The sequence below is a fragment of the Zootoca vivipara genome, chromosome Z1, assembly GCF_965207765.1.
Source record: "Zootoca vivipara chromosome Z1, rZooViv2.hap1.1, whole genome shotgun sequence".
In the NCBI taxonomy this organism is placed as follows: Eukaryota; Metazoa; Chordata; class Lepidosauria; order Squamata; family Lacertidae; genus Zootoca; species Zootoca vivipara.
The window spans coordinates 35126505-35141894 of NC_142583.1; positions in this window are offsets into that span (position 1 = coordinate 35126505).

Sequence of the window (15390 nt, forward strand, 5' to 3'; positions counted from 1 at the left end):
TATGCATTACTTTTTAAGCAAAAAGTTTTTGTAAAGAATTGTCCTTTCATAAGTTATGTTGTTATATCCATGCACCTCTTTGAGTGCATGGCTGCATGCTAGTTGACTCTAGTCTAAGGGTTGCCTGTATTATCCTTATACAACAATTGTGTGCTTCTTTCAAAGACTAGATTTTATAATTATTTTTCTATTGATGCCATCCTAGCAAGGTCAAGAGGCACCATAGTTCAAGGTTACATTTGACCCAGGCAAAGAATGCTGGAAGTTGCGTGTTCAGACCCAGAGACCTCCCCCCTAAATAAATTCACACTTGACTCAAATTTTAGTTTTGGTTTTTGGCAGAATTTAGGCTACAACTTTATTGACTACAGAAAGTGAGTGGTTGCATAGGCTCTGGTTCGACTAGCTCCCTGCACCCTTGCAGGTAGCTCTGAGCCAGGGCACCAGCATAGGTCAGCCAAGGGTGAACACCTTGATAGGCGGAAAGCCGGGAACAGGCTATGTCCACCACCCAGATGTCCCCCTGGACTCAGGCACGGGCACAACCCCCTCACAGGGGTTGACCAAACCATTTGAGTCCCTGGATTCCTTTAATGGAATACCCTTCATATAGGGATGGGCGAGAGCGTTCTCCCATCCCTACCACCTGAACCAGTGCCTATCTGCAACCTTACAAGTTGTGACGATTTGCTACGCGGCAGGCGAAACCCAAATGGCAACAGCCAATTAGCCAAGTGGGGGAAATTCCTGCCGTGCTCCTGTCCCAACGACAGACAACACACGACGGCATAGCAAGGTCAATCGCAAAAGCCCTAAAATTAGAAGAGGTGGGCGGGTGTTCCAAATGCACGAGCCAAAAGAGGAAGCTCTGGGTCATGTGCATGGGTATATATAGGTCCCTCAATCCGTTTGGACTGCACCCCATTGGCCAGATTGAACCCAACATCAAGAGACCTACCAATTGTGGCTGACCAATCTTACCCACCCACAACACAGGAGGTCAGTCTCCAGGTCTCACTGCAACATGTACCCTCTTTGAGGGAGGACACGATAAAGCACAGAAGAGGGATAGGGAGAGGTGTGGACTGAGGAAAACCCCATTGGTGAAATAGAGAGAGGCCTGAGCTTCACCACTCCTTTCCTAATGGGACACTTCTTCCATTACCTCTTTCTGTTCATTGCTACAGTGGAAGAAGTAGACATCGGAAGCACCCTTAGGAAGAAAGCAAATAGACTGGTGCCTTTCTTTCAAACAATAACTTTTCCTTTCTGAGGACTACTGCAGAAATAGGTTCCAAGGGAAAGGATTTATCTTACTAAAACTGCAATACTCTTGATTAGAATGTGCTGCACACCAGCAAAGGAACTCCATAAAGTGAAAACTCACTTAGAATGTAGGGACCTGAGCGGTTAAGGAGTTACTTATTTTAAAATGTCACAAGGAATGAAGAGTGCTTGATGTTTTAACACTCCCGTAATGGCTGCAGTCCTAGGAAAACCTCAGCCAGGGAAACAGAAATTAGATTCAACAAGGTTCTCTTTATGCAGCTGCTAGGTTTCAAGAGTCTATTTTGATGATTTGGATGTTTTATTGTAATGTTGCCGTCCTACACTAAACCCACCGGTACAATGCCCAAGAAAGCTGAAAAGGCATAATCAGCAGGTTATATGTTTGCAAACTATTCAGCTTCTCTTACCTGAAGATGGCAGCAAGTCACTTGATGAAGCATACCATCTGTTGGTTTGATCCTTACCCATCCTAGCTGATTAAATCAGAGAGATTAGGGCTGAGCATCTGCACCTCAACAGTGGTTAATGCCTCCTTGAGGGAAGGAGACATCCCTGGCCGTCTTAAGATCATGGAGGTAGTGAAGCCACCCCTTAAAAAGCCAATTGCCCTGTAGCAATTGTCCAATTTGCCATTGGGTGGCAAGGAATTGAAGTAGCCTGTAGCATCAGAACTCCAGAAAGTCTGGGGTGATGCTGATTATTTAGATCCATCTCAGTCTGGTTACAGGTCTAGCTATGGGAAGGAGATGTTGTTATTGTTGTTATTTATATACTGCCCTTCATCAAAAGATCTCAGGGTGATTCACAAGATAAGTGCCAGGGAGAGGGAAATGAGTGTCTCTTGCTCAGCGTCACTGCCTGTCACTGTGGGGCAGGCACTTTCCTGGGCTGCTTCATTCCAAATACCTTACTCTGCCCTTCCTCAGAGCAGAAGTGGTGGCAATGCCACACTATCTTGTGCCAGTCCTGATGGTCTAATGATATTAACTGGGCCTAGGCTGCGCAGTTTGGCAACCCCTTCCCTTATTCAAAATGGATTCTTGATAACTTTTTAGCACTGATGATATCAGTCTGCATTTGTAAAAGGCCACCCTCCATTCAAAGAAACAAGGTGTCACGATCTAGTCGGCTCTTCGGCTTAATCAGGCAGCAAGCAGACTCTGTCAGGCACGTACCGGTAGCAAGGGAGCAGGCCGCCCCTAGCTCCAGTCTGGCAGAGGCAGCACGGGGGCCGTGTGCAGGGGCAGCGTTGCTGGCCCTTGGCCCACCCCTCACCTCCTCCGGCCGAGCGCACCGCCCTCGCCACTGCCGCCAGAGTGCCGCCGTGGACGGACTGTGCATATGCGGACATGTGCAGTCCGCCCTGGCACGTGCATCGTGGCATCACGACGCATGCATCAGGCTGCGTCGTAACGTCACGATGCACACGCCGGGACGGACTGTGTATGTGCGTTCACCACTGGACTCCGTCAGTTTTTAAGCAGTTTTATTATATACAGTAATGACACTCAGAGCCGCTACCAACCCCTTTCAAGACATTGAGGCATCTGAGCTCAGATTCCTCCACCAACAAGATGTCTTCCAGAAGCCCCCCCCCCGTTTCTTTGATTGACGTCTTTCCTTGACCCTCGTTAACCTACGAGCATGGGGATATTCTCGCCGTCGTCCCACCTCTTCCTCTGACGAATCATTCCCCCCCCCCTTGTGTTGTTGTTAGAGACTGCTTATCAGTGCCTTGGCCTCCCTCCAGCCCTCTCTCACTTCCCTGAGAATTTATCTCCTCTTCTTCAGCAGAGGAGAAGGGGGGTTGCAGGGGGGCTGTCTACAAATGGCTGAGAAGGAAGGAAGAACTACTCCTTCCTCCTCTAGCTCTCTGTCTCTCTGGAGAGCTCTGTCTCTGACACAAGGCTTCAATGCTCATCAGGCAGCTCAGAACCATCACCTGCACCACTAGGGAGGTAAAAAGACACATGAAAAACTGCCATTGTTGGAATGAGAAAACTTTAATCAAATGATATATCAACCAAGGCACAATCAATTCTAAGTGAAATCAGACAGCTGCTGAACTAATTTATCTCCACCATCTGATGGATGTGAAAGAGACTTATCAACTAAAAAATGTCTCTGGTTGTTGTTTTTTACTGACAAAATGTCATCCCTTCCCAATGAGTTAATAAGTGCTCAATATGTGCTCTCAAAACTCTAGCAAGAGCCAATTAATCACCACATACGTTAGGGCCTTTGTTGCCACAGTGAGAATTTACCTGGCTTGGCTGATGAATCTCTCACAAATGCCTACTACATAGTCAGAAGGTCCAAAGAAGCCAGAATCCAAGCCACTGTGCCTCTTCCTCCTAAGTGGAAGACTGGTTTCCTTCTACTAGCTAAATGAGAATGCTAGGAAAGTTGTGAATGAAAGGATTTGTCACCCTTAGGATTTGCACAGATCCTATATTTCATATTACAGACATAATGAAATTTCATATTACAGACATAATGAAAGCGCCCTTTTGGAACACTGACTTTGGCTTTTGCAACCTTTGCTACTACCGGTAAATAGATAAAATGTTTTGTGAATTATCCAACTTACTGGATTGACAGGTTGTTTAGAGAAGGGCCGTAACTCAGTTTTCAAGCATCTGTGCTGCATGCAGAAGATCCTGAGCTCAACCTCCAGATAGGACTGGAAACTATCATTGTCTGAAACCCTGGAAAGCCAGTCAGTGTGTAGACAAAACTGAGCTAGAACTGGACTCACTATACAACATGTTTCTATTTTGTAAAAATGGGTACTCAAGACACAAGGCAGAGAAAAGTTGTTGAAGCTAAGGAGGTTTGGGTCTGGTCAGCACCTGATATCCTAAACTCAGAGACAAAACATTGTATTTGGTTACGTGGAAAGACACATCAATGAAAGACACATGGGTGTAGCCGGGATTTTTTGTTAGGGATGGCTGGACTTTGTGGGGGGGGCAGGACTTGATTGGTCGGTTAGTTAAGTATTTCTATTGTTTTACTTGATCTAGGGAGGCAGCTGACCCCCTCCCTTCCCTCCCTTGGCTATGCCCATGGTAAGATCAGCTCTTCCTGCAGGGTAAATAGGTGCAACAGACAGCAGCAAATGTGCTGGAGAGATCTTCGTGAGCTGCTAAGTGACATTTGGAAGGGAGACAAGAAATATGTCCCTCCATGTGGGATAAAATAAGACTACCTGGAAAATTTCTTCCTCCTGCTGACTGTAGTATGCCTTTCCCGAGGCCCTGATCTGGGTTCCCCTCCGACAGATGCTTGAAGAGAGGGCCTTTTCAGTTGTGGCTCCGTTTGTGGAATGCTCTCCACAGTGAGGGGTGCCTGGTGCCATAACTAACATCTTCTCTGTTCGAGGTAAAACCATGCCTCTTTCCCCCAGTATTTAAAGCCAGCGCTTGTTGACTATTATTGATGCTGCTGAAGCATTTGCCGCAGTTATGGGGCAGCGGAGGTTTCTGTTGATTTTTTTATTATTAACTATTATATGTTTTTCTTACTATGTTTTTTTGTATTTCTGCTTTACGCTCATAAAAAATTTAAGTCACTCTGAGACCTTCTTTGTACAGCAAACAACTAATAAGTTCAAATAATCATCACCACCACATCTGCGAGCAGAAAATGGCAGTTTGCCAAGTAAAGAACTGGTCAGTGATAGAGCACATGCTCCACATTCCCAGGTTCAATCCCTGCCCAGAGGTGTTTTGTTTTTTTTTGCAGAATTTCCCTCCAGGAGTGGGGATAGTAAATACTCCAAATAAAAACATGTGCATACTGTAATAAGCATCAGAGGACAAGTCCATCAAACAAATGATGCCTGCACATTTTGCCTCATAACTCAGGCAAATGCTGGCAATTTAACACTTAATTAAAAATGAAAGCAGGGAATCTGAATATTATGATTTGGGAGTGGGGGAGAAGCTTCCCTCCTTTGCCCACCTGTGGACACCCATGTCCCCCACATCCTCTAGTAGGGCTATATAAGGCACCTGTCTGAAAGACTCCTGAAGAGTCACAGCTAGCCGGTGATTAACCTGAGATATGTGGTCTGACTTGATAACAGGCAGTTTCCTCATTATACTGAAGCTCAAATCAAGCCCTTTGCGGCAATACCTCTCTGCTTGAGATCAGAGTGTTAAGAGATGTGCGTTGCAATCCAATAAGTTCACTCCAGTAAGCTCAATAGGACTTAGTCCCAAGTAAATGTACAGGATTGGTGCCTAAATCAGTTTGGAAGGGTGAAGTATTTTGTACGCTGGAAACGATTTAATAGTAATTATAGTTTACAGAGGGATTTATGTTTCAAAGCAATTATGCTCTCTTAATCTTCCTGTGGATAAACAGCAATTAGCCAAACAGAAACACTTATTTACAAGTTCCATAATAGCCGGCCGACTTTGTATCACTGGCAGATTCACCCACCTTCTGCTTTCCCCCCCAACACGTATTAGTACTTAATAAGCTTGCCATTTAATGGGCTATTTTTCCTGGTCCATTTCACCCTAGTGACTAAGCTCTTTCTCATGAGAAGTGGCAGTTTGATTCTGACATTAGTCATCGTTAACAAGAGACTTATGGCCAAGGAGTTTAAGAAATTAGAAGTATAATGAGAGTTGCCAGCTGAGCCTCATCTAGAATTGTGTCCCATCCCTTTTCCCTTCTTATGAGGGAGGGGGATTCAGCATTGGAGCAGCTCTCTGAAGGACACAGCCTGCTTGTTTTCCACTCTCATGCTTTCTCTTGACTGGTCTGTATATTTATTTATTTAGACTGCTTCTATACCACTTAATAGATACAAATATCTCTAAGCAGTGTACAGAAAACTGAAACACACCGATTCTGAAAATACACAATAAAACCATTAGCACAATTTGCTAAAAAATATATATACTGATATCAAATTCCTTCTCTTTCATTCTGACAGACCTCCCCACTTGACACCTCTCAGCCCCCAGGCTCTCACCAAAGGCTCCACCCATCCAGCCTGGCTCTCACAAATCTCCCCCCAAATCTCACAAGATTGTTCTGGGACCTGCTGGCATCACCATAGTCCTTCACTCTAGGCTTGTTTTTATGGACAGGCACCATGGTCAGTGGGAGTTCATCAGGTTGCCCACTGCCGTGTCCCATTCGGCACCCAGTCAGCTGCACTGCACATACCAAAGCCAGGATACAGCAGATTTCGTTGGGCAGGTTTTCTGGGGGGAGTCCAAAGGATGGCAAATAGAAAAATACTCTCCTCTCTTCTCACACTTCTTTCTCTAGTCTCTGCATGCTTCTCTTTCAGCTGCTTTGCTTGACATGCGTTAGAATGACGTGGGAATGAGATGGGCAAGGAAATGACGTGGACTATTGGGCCTCTTGAACACGGTATCAGCAGAAGGATTCCATGATGCTAGAACTGTTTTGATTCCGAAATAATCAAAATTGGAAGACACTAAAAGCTCCCTGGAAGGACAGGTCCTGAAGCTGAGGCTCCAATACTTTGGCCACCTAATGAGAAGAGAAGACTCCCTGGAAAAGACCCTGATGCTGGGAAGGATTGAGGGCACAAGGAGAAGGGGACGACAGAGGACGAGATGGTTGGACAGTGTTCTCGAAGCTACCAACATGAGTCTGACCAAACTGCGGGAGGCAGTGGAAGACAGGAGTGCCTGGCGTGCTCTGGTCCATGGGGTCACGAAGTCGGACACGACTAAACGACTAAACAACAAAAGGTCACCTTGGTTCCAGCCTGTGCTGCATGGCAGGCCTATCCCCCTGTCTTCCCACACCTGCCCAAGACAGCTTAGTGTGCTACAGGTAGACCAGCCACTAGGGAATGGTTGTAAGCTCAGTGGTAGAGCAGGGGTGGGAGATTGTTTTCAGCTTGAAGGCCACCTTCCCTTCTGGTGAGCAGAGCCAGAGACAAAAGTAGGTGGAGCAATGCATGCACAGCAGGCTGGCTTCCACACACACAAATCTCTCTCTGTTCCCTGTTCACACAGCCAAGAGGCCAAAGTTCAAGGACATATTGCAGCCAGTGTGAAGCAGGGGCAATGAAGAGTGTAGCCTGGGAAGAGCTTTAAGAGCCGGCCGGTCAGGCCTGGAAGGCTGCATTTGGCACCCACACCAGAGGGACCCCAACCCTGGTTGAAAAGCATCTGTTTTGAAGATTTCCAGGTTCGTGCATCAGCAGACAGGGCTAGAAACATCCCCTGTCTGAAAAGCAGCCAGTGCAGACACTTGGCCAAGTCGATCTGCAACACAAAGCACAAAGGCAATGGCTGCACAAGTTTTTCTAAGGAAGCAGACTGTTATCAGGGAGTGCCTTGCTCTTCTTTCTTTGCTCCTGTCAGGATTTAAATTAACCTACTTGCTAATCAAACGAAAAGGATTTAGCATGCCTATAACTTTCTGCTGATTTATGGTATCTGAGCATATGTATTGTGTAGTTGTTAGAGCAGCTGTTCAGATATATATCACGTCTGACTGAAATCCACAGAAAACAGAAAATAAAGGATGCAAGTAATTGCGCTGCACCGCGTGCATAATAAATACTGATCACCACTATCAGCTGGGCAAATTTGAAAACTAAATTGTCTACAACTATGTTACATATGCAACTGTTAAATCGGGGGTTCACAAATGGTGGTTGCAACCTACAAATTATTTGACAGAATCAATGGCTGTATTGCGGACAATAAAAGCTCAAGGGTTTATCAAGGAGGTTCCAGGCCAGAAAACCAAATTGTTTTTTTGACTCAGTGAGACAAAACTCTGTAGATAAATAAGAGCCAAAGGAGGACCTGCAACAAAATATTGCAGCGTGGAATGCTTTTTAAGAGTTCCAGCCTTTTCCAGGTTTCTCCATTCCATTTCGCCTTGGTTTCCCACTTTCCCTTCCCAACATTATTCTGCAAACCTTGGTTACTCCAAGCTGGCTGATACATTCCTTGAGTGTGCAGACGGTGTCATTTTGGCTAAATAAGGATCCACACTCAGAAGATGTGTTTGCTATTATTACATAGGTTAAGGTAAGTCCTTTGCTGAATCAAAGATCCTTCTCATCCAGAATGCCATTGGAAGTTCACAAATAATTCTACATTACCCCTTTGTTTAAATCACAAACGCTTATGGAGGATTTTCGCAGTTCTCCTCCACTCCATGCCCCAGATAATTCTCTGTGTGAAGAACGGCAAGTAAGGCAGCGGTGGTGCTGAATCAGTGTGTGGGATCTATGATGACCTGGATGAGGGCCAATAAACTGAAGCTGAGATAAGGTAGAGTGTCTATTAGTAAATGATTTGTCTGATTAGGGAGGTCGTGTTCTGTATGTTATGGGCAGAGTTATTGCTAAAGGATCAGTTTTGCAGTCTGTAGGTGCTGGTGAAGTCCTACGGTAACCCGTGCATGAACACTGTGCCCAGATTATTGTTTTATGCACTCATACCACAATTATATTTTATATTTTTAGGAGATAATTTCATGCCATTTAATATACTGTTAATGCACCATTTAAATGTGGTCTAGAAATCTATCTAGGAGAGAAGTCTCCTAAATAAAATGTCTTTTGGAGAGGGAAATGAGAAATACATATACAGTCACTTTTTAAAATTACTGAGTGGGAAAACAGAACTATCATTTTGACACAATGCATAAAAGTAATTTTTACAACAGTCCAATTTTCTTTAACAGTATTTGGAATGCTTGACTGTAATTGTAGGTGCAACTACTATATATTCTACCGAGATTCCCTTACCAACATTTGCATAATCTCTTCTGCGATTCTTATCTCTAGTGTGAAGATATCCACTATTCAGATAATGATAAAAGAATTAGAGATAAAACATAATGAAAACCAATATATATGGAATTAGGAAAATGTTCAGTGCTGTGCACAATTATTGAAGAAAGCAGAGTTTTGTATACATTACTTTGAAAATTCTGTCCATAACACCAAAAACTTTTTAACATGAAGAACAGCTAATGTCTTAATGCTACCTTATTCTTTTAAGTAGAAATTAAATACTATTATGTAAAAAAATCAGTGAAGAATCATGAAAATTATTAAGATTATTCTGTTATGTGCCTATTGTTAGGTTTAGCAGAGAGCATTAAATGATGTTTGGGCACCCAGTTTCCTTTTACAGTACAGTGGTACCTCGGTTTATGAACACAATTGGTTCCGGAAGTCTGTTCATATACTGAAGCGAACTTTCCCATTGAAAGTAATGGAAAGTGGATTAATCTGTTCCAGACGGTCCGTGGAGTACTTAAACTGAAGCGTTCATAAACTGAAGGGAAACGCTGGAGCAAGCAGCATGCAGACCTAGTGGTGGGACGAAAATATCCTTAAATAAGAGACATGGGGGAATGATCAACGGTCTTCAATGTCTGTATACTAATGCACAGAGCATGGGAAATAAACAAGATGAACTTGAGCTCTTGGTACAGCAAACTAAATATGACATAATAGGCATCACTGAAACCTGGTGGGATGAGTCTCATGACTGGAATGTAGTAATAGAGGGATACAATCTATTTAAGAGAAATAGACCAAACAGGAAAGGAGGAGGAGTAGCTTTATATGTTAGGGATATGTATACCTGTGAAGAGATCCAGGATTTAAAACTTCAAAGCCAAATTGAGAGTATCTGGGTCAAAATTAAGGGAGAGAAAAACAACAGTGATCTCATTGTGGGAGTTTACTATAGATCCCCAAGCCAAACTGAGGACACAGATGATGCCTTCCTGGAACAGATGGCCAAGCATTCCAAAGGAAGTGAGATAGTAGTAATGGGGGATTTCAACTATCCTGATATTTGTTGGATGTCAAACTCAGCCAAGAGCATAAGGTCGAACAGATTCCTCACTGGCCTTGCAGACAACTTCATTGTCCAGAAAGTGGGAGAAGCAACAAGAGGATCAGCCATTTTAGATCTGGTCCTAACCAATAGTGATGACTTGGTTAGTGGGGTAGAAGTGGCAGGATCATTAGGTGGGAGTGACCATGCTCTTCTGGAGTTTATTATCCAGCGGAAAGGAGCAACCAAGCATACTAAGGTCCAAATTCTAGACTTTAAGAAAGCCGACTTCAGAAAACTTAGGGAAACGCTGGGTGAAATCCCATGGACAGTAATACTAAAAGGGAAGGGAGTTCATGATGGTTGGGAGTTTGTTAAAAGGGAGATATTAAAAGCACAACTTCAGGCAATACCAATGAGACGGAAACATGGAAGGTGCCTAAAGAAGCCAGGCTGGCTATCTAAAGAACTTTTGACTGAGTTAAGATTTAAAAGGGATATGTACAAAAAATGGAAAAGGGGGGAAATCTCCAGAGAGGAATTCAAACATATAGCCAGCACGTGTAGAGACAAAGTCAGAAAAGCTAAAGCACAGAATGAACTCAGGCTCGCCAGAGAGGTTAAAAGCAACAAAAAGGGCTTTTATGGGTATGTCCGTAGCAAAAGGAAAAACAAGGAAACAGTGGGGTCACTCAGAGGAGAAGATGGTGAAATGCAAACAGGGGACAGAGAAAGGGCAGAACTCCTCAATGCCTTCTTTGCCTCAGTCTTCTCCAAGAAAGAAAACAACGCCCGACCTGAAGAATATGGAGCAGATGATTCAGCAGGGGAAACACAGCCCAGAATAAGTAAGGAGGTAGTACAAGAATACTTGGCTAGTTTAGATGTATTCAAGTCTCCAGGGCCAGATGAACTACATCCAAGAGTATTAAAAGAACTGGCAGAGGTGATTTCAGAACCACTGGCAATAATCTTTGAAAATTCCTGGAGAACAGGCGAAGTTCCAGCAGACTGGAGGAGGGCAAATGTTGTCCCTATTTTCAAAAAGGGGAAAAGAGAGGACCCAAACAATTACCGCCCAGTCAGCCTGACATCAATACCAGGAAAGATTCTAGAGCAGATCATTAAGCAAACAGTCTGTGAGCACCTAGAAAGAAACTCTGTGATCACTAAAAGTCAGCATGGGTTCCTGAAAAATAAGTCATGTCAGACTAATCTGATCTCATTTTTTGACAGAATTACAAGCCTGGTAGATGAAGGGAACGCTGTGGATGTAGCCTATCTTGATTTCAGCAAGGCCTTTGACAAGGTGCCCCATGATATTCTTGTAAAGAAGCTGGTAAAATGTGGGCTAGACAATGCTACCATTCAGTGGATTTGTAGCTGGATTACTGACCGAACCCAAAGGGTGCTCATCAATGGCTCCTCCTCATCCTGGAGAGTAGTGACTAGTGGGGTGCCACAGGGTTCTGTCTTGGGCCCAGTCTTGTTCAACATCTTTATCAATGACTTGGATGATGGGCTTGAGGGAATCCTGAGCAAGTTTGCAGATGACACCAAGTTGGGAGGGGTGGCTAACACCCCAGAGGACAGGATCACACTTCAGAATGACCTTAACAGATTAGACAACTGGGCCAAAGCAAACAAGATGAATTTTAACAAGGAGAAATGTAAAGTGCTACACTTGGGCAAAAAAAATGAAAGGCACAGATACAGGATGGGAGACACCTGGCTTGAGAGCAGTACATGTGAAAAGGATCTAGGAGTTTTGGTTGACCACAAACTTGACATGAGTCAGCAGTGTGATGCAGCAGCTAAAAAAGCCAATGCAATTCTGGGCTGCATCAATAGGAGTATAGCATCTAGATCAAGGGAAGTAATAGTACCACTGTATTCTGCTCTGGTCAGACCTCACCTGGAGTATTGTGTCCAGTTCTGGGCACCACAGTTCAAGAAGGATACTGATAAGCTGGAACGTGTCCAGAAGAGGGCAACCAAAATGGTCAAAGGCCTGGAAACGATGCCTTATGAGGAACGGCTTAGGGAGCTGGGTATGTTTAGCCTGGAGAAGAGAAGGTTAAGGGGTGATATGATAACCATGTTCAAATATATAAAAGGATGTCATATAAAGGAGGGAGAAAGGTTGTTTTCTGCTGCTCCAGAGAAGCGGACACGGAGCAACGGATTCAAACTACAAGAAAGAAAATTCCACCTAAACATTAGGAAGAACTTCCTGACAGTAAGAGCTGTTCGGCAGTGGAATTTGCTGCCAAGGAGTGTGGTGGAGTCTCCTTCTTTGGAGGTCTTTAAGCAGAGGCTTGACAGCCATCTGTCAGGAATGCTTTGATGGTGTTTCCTGCTTGGCAGGGGGTTGGACTGGATGGCCCTTGTGGTCTCTTCCAACTCTATGATTCTATGATTCTATGATTCTATGAAGCGTTCATAAACTGAAGCGAACTTTCCCATTGAAAGTAATGGAAAGTGGATTAATCCGTTCCAGACGGGTCCGCGGAATACTCAACCTGAAGCGTACTTAACCCGAAGCATGGGTGTAATTGGTTCCGGAAGTCTGTTCATAAACTGAAGCGTTCATAAACGGAGGCGAACTTTCCCATTGAAAGTAAGGGAAAGTGAATTAATCCGTTCCAGATGGGTCCGTGGCGTTCGTAAACCGAAAATTCGTAAACCGAGGTGTTCATAACCCGAGGTTCCACTGTATCTGGATAGAATTTAGGCTGCAATCCTTAACAGCGCTTCCCTGGGCATAAGCCCCTGCTGAATTCAATGGAATTTACTTCTGAGTAAACATGATTAGGTTTGCAGCCTTAGTCATTACTTTAGTTTCATTCTTCTCTGGCTTTATCACTATTACAGCCTTTCACAATCATGCTGGCTAGGGGTGATGGGAGTTGTGGTCCAATACTGTATATCTGGAGACCACTTCATTGGGGATGTCTGTGTTATCAACAACTGGCTTTTTTGCGAACTACCATGGGTAATAACATAACAATTACCATCAGAACCTTGCTTCATTTATTTTTCTTCTGAACGCACTGTTTAACTATACATATATATATCTGCAACTACTTCATGCATCTGATGCAAACGCTGCTCCCCTTCCCCTTCCTCTCTCTGTCCATCTCCAAAATCTGCTACAAAAGGGTCCCCCAAACCTCTGGAACAAATTTTGAGACAAGCAGCTGCAGGGGAGAGGAGGGGAAGATCCATTGCACAAGTGGAAGTCAGTTATACAACTGCAATGGCAGCTTTCGTTACTGCCAACAATCTTTAAAATGCCATGACTGTTTTTTGTTGCAACAGACTAATATCCCTTTGCAAATTTCCCAGACATGTCAGGCTATAAACCACAGCTGAACTGAAGTTTACCATCTGTAATGTGAAATAATTTCTGCCTTTGCCAACTATGAAGCTCATACAGAATTAAGACAAATATTGCCATTTGGAAGTGGCAGTTGACAGAACTCATCCATCTTTATATGTGACGTGACTATTCTTGAGATAGGAGGTGTAATCAGTCAGCCAGCTTTTAAGAAAACTGAACCACATCTCAGGCATGTTGTGGAGGGGACCATCTTTATCTTGTCAGAAAAGCTACAGCAGCAACAAAAGCTGAACCTACAGTCTGGAAAGTCTGTTTGCAATGAGGAAATGGTTACCACTGTGGGCCTGTAGGCCCTTTTATGGAACTCCTTTCCAGCTGAATTCAAACAGGTTTCCTGCTGAATACTTTTATTCCAGCAGGCATTTTGACTGAATTCTGATCTTATAGTTTTAACCCATTTTTATGTTCAATGTGTTCCTTGTAAACCGCTTAAGAGGCAATTGTAATTAGGCAGTAACTGTCCAAACAAATACATAAATATCTAACCTTGCGCAAATGGACATCAACTTGCACAAAGGGCCTTCCCCTTCCTCTCTGCCCCCATCCTCCTGAAATCTACTCGAAAGGCCCTCTAAAGCTCAAGAACATATTTGGAGTGTGTGTGCTGGGGGCTATTGGGGGATAGGAAATCCCACTGTGCCACGGTGAAAACTGACAGGCAGCTGCACCAGGATATCATCCAGTGGGATTTGAATGTTTCATTTTGGTAACACTACAGAAAAGTTCCATATATGAACAACATGAAACAAACTTCTCAATTTTTTCGGTATTGCATTACAAAACAAGGAGCCTGAAGTTGTCAACGTGGGCTGTGATGAGTAATGCTAGATTAACACGAATCAAACTAAATCTCAACCCTGGTGTTTTCAAAACAAAATAAAAAAAATCCTTCCAGTAGCACCTTAGAGACCAACTACGGTAAGTTTGTCATTGGTATGAGCTTTTGTGTGCATGCACACTTCTTCAGATACTTAGTGTTTTCAAATACTTTAAGGTTTTTTTTTCTTTCCAAATGTAATGTTGCTGAAATATTATGAGGTTTCTTTCCAAACAAGAAGCTCCAGTAAGTTTTATAGTTGTATTTATAAGGCTTTACTGCACGTTATTTTCTTGATTTCACTATCCTTTTCATCTTAGCACTATCCCATGGCTCTCTACATATCAGTGGATAAAAACCTTCATGCCATTAGGTGAAGGGAGCTTACTCCATGTCTTCTAAGCATTGTTCCCTGGGTTTCCTTAGTACAGAGTACCAAGTTCAGCAGAGTCAAGTTACCGGTAGTGCTTTCAAAATGCAATCCACATTTACTTACATCAGTCTGGGGATTAGTCGAAGTAGCACTGAACTGGTGGGTAAGCATTAACAAAGAGAACCTGTCCATCTCACCAGTAAAACATCTGCTTTTGATTTGTAGCCAATGCCAGCCTGAAACCGGAGAACTATTTTGCATTCTCTTCAGATGAAAAAAAAATTCATGCATTTGGTTTTCCCCAGAGGAGAAATACATTGGATATACATTGTGCTGACAAACAAGCCAGATTGCTTCTAGTGGGAAAGAAATTCTACTTCTAAACAATATGCATCTTCACAAATATCAAATTCAAGTTACAGACTAAAAAAATTCCCCCGTTTGGAACTATGGAGCATTGGCCAACCAAAATAAATCATTATCAAGTTCCACTGAGTTTAGTAGGAAAAAATAATCCAATTTACTAAAATTTCTTAACTTTAGGTCATTTGCATTTAGCAATGAGGCAGGGGGAGGGCTCTGCCTGGATTATGCCCATGATCTGAAAATAGATACAAATTAATATTAAAATATATACCAGGTAGCAGCAGCTTATCTTGGCTTTGTGGCACATCTGCCTAGGTGCTTTTTTCCT